Raw genomic sequence first — 2,356 nt, forward strand, 5'->3', positions numbered from 1 at the left:
TATCAAACAGGTGTTCTACTAGTGGCAGCGGTGGCTGAACGGATTGCGGAGCGGTCTGTATACCGGAAGGTCGCCAGTTCGAATCAGCGGTCCGACACGTTAAAATTACCACCGCTGAAGTGCCCTTGAACAAGGCATTGAACCACTACGATGAAATGTTCTATGAGCAGGGCCTGGCTGGAAACAAGTTCTTGAGCTTAGCCCAGATACCCTGGGTAAATATAGTAATCATTTCACTACGGCCGTCTCCTCGGTCTCGTTGTTGTGTCGCACGGATCACAATGCATTTTCAATGGGGGGGGGGGAGAGACAGGAGACACCCAGGAGACAGCTGTCTCTCATGGTGTGAATGGCCCCTACGACACACAAAGGAGACGGCTGTCACTCAAAAGGGTAGATGTTATAATACTCCCCTCTAGTGGTAAGATGAGACAACTGCATGTAGACTTACTTCACCTCAGGGTTTCATGGTGGGACAAAAGTAAACATTTATTTTTCACCATGAGAGAGAGAGAGAGAGAGAGACAGAGACAGAGAGAGACAGAGAGAGAGACAGAGAGAGAGAGACATAGAGAGAGAGAGAGAGAAATGGGAGGTAATCTGGCCGTGAATGTATTCTATAAATAATTATTCATGTACACGCGTACATTATCGCAGTACAAAGACCAATAAATAAACATGTGCTGGCAAACCATGTGTAATGTCTTAGCTGCAGCCATTCTCTAAGGTTTGTGTCCAATTTAATTAGATAATATAAATTGGAATGAAAGCAAGCATCCCAGATACATTCAAAACAAAAAAAAGGACCCTTGTGTTTACATTCACATTATGGGGTGGGTCAGAGCTATGGTCATGGTCCAGAGGTGCACATCCATACACTGGAAACGGGTGCAGGATCCAAACAAATGTGACCAGATTTGACTGAGAGCCTGCCATCGTGTAAATATGACATAAATGCTTAAACATGTAGCTAGGTGTAATGTTAGTCCATAGAAGACATGTAAATATGAAATAAATGCTTAAACATGTAGCTAGGTGTAATGTTAGTCCATAGAAGACATGTAAATATGAAACAAATGCTTAAACATGTAGCTATAGGTGTAATGTTAGAGTCCACAGAAGACATGTAAATATGAAATAAATGCTTAAACATGTAGCTATGTGTAATGTTAGAGTCCACAGAAGACATGTAAATATGAAATAAATGCTTAAACATGTAGCTAGGTGTAATGTTAGAGTCCACAGAAGACATGTAAATATGAAATAAATGCTTAAACATGTAGCTAGGTGTAATGTTAGAGTCCACAGAAGACATGTAAATATGAAATAAATGCCTAAACATGTAGCTAGGTGTAATGTTAGTCCATAGAAGACATGTAAATATGACATAAATGCTTAAACATGTAGCTAGGTGTAATGTTAGTCCATAGAAGACATGTAAATATGAAATAAATGCTTAAACATGTAGCTATAGGTGTAATGTTAGAGTCCACAGAAGACATGTAAATATGAAATAAATGCTTAAACATGTAGCTATGTGTAATGTTAGAGTCCACAAAAGACATGTAAATATGAAATAAATGCTTAAACATGTAGCTAGGTGTAATGTTAGAGTCCACAGAAGACATGTAAATATGAAATAAATGCTTAAACATGTAGCTAGGTGTAATGTTAGTCCATATAAGACATGTAAATATTAAATAAATGCTTAAACATGTAGCTAGGTGTAATGTTAGTCCATAGAAGACATGTAAATATGAAATAAATGCTTAAACATGTAGCTAGGTGTAATGTTAGTCCATAGAAGACATGTAAATATGAAATAAATGCTTAAACATGTAGCTAGGTGTAATGTTAGTCCATAGAAGACATGTAAATATGAAATAAATGCTTAAACATGTAGCTAGGTGTAATGTTAGTCCACAGAAGACATGTAAAAATGAAATAAATGCTTAAACATGTAGCTAGGTGTAATGTTAGTCCATAGAAGACATGTAAATATGAAATAAATGCTTAAACATGTAGCTAGGTGTAATGTTAGAGTCCACAGAAGACATGTAAATATGAAATAAATGCTTAAACATGTAGCTAGGTGTAATGTTAGAGTCCACAGAAGACATGTAAATATGAAATAAATGCTTAAACATGTAGCTAGGTGTAATGTTAGAGTCCACAGAAGACATGTAATTATGAAATAAATGCTTAAACATGTAGCTAGGTGTAATGTTAGTCCATAGAAGACATGTAAATATGAAATAAATGCTTAAACATGTAGCTAGGTGTAATGTTAGTCCATAGAAGACATGTAAATATGAAATAAATGCTTAAACATGTAGCTAGGTGTAATGTTAGTCCA

The sequence above is a fragment of the Electrona antarctica genome (assembly GCF_951216825.1).
Source record: "Electrona antarctica genome assembly, contig: scaffold_128, whole genome shotgun sequence".
Lineage (NCBI taxonomy): Eukaryota > Metazoa > Chordata > Actinopteri > Myctophiformes > Myctophidae > Electrona > Electrona antarctica.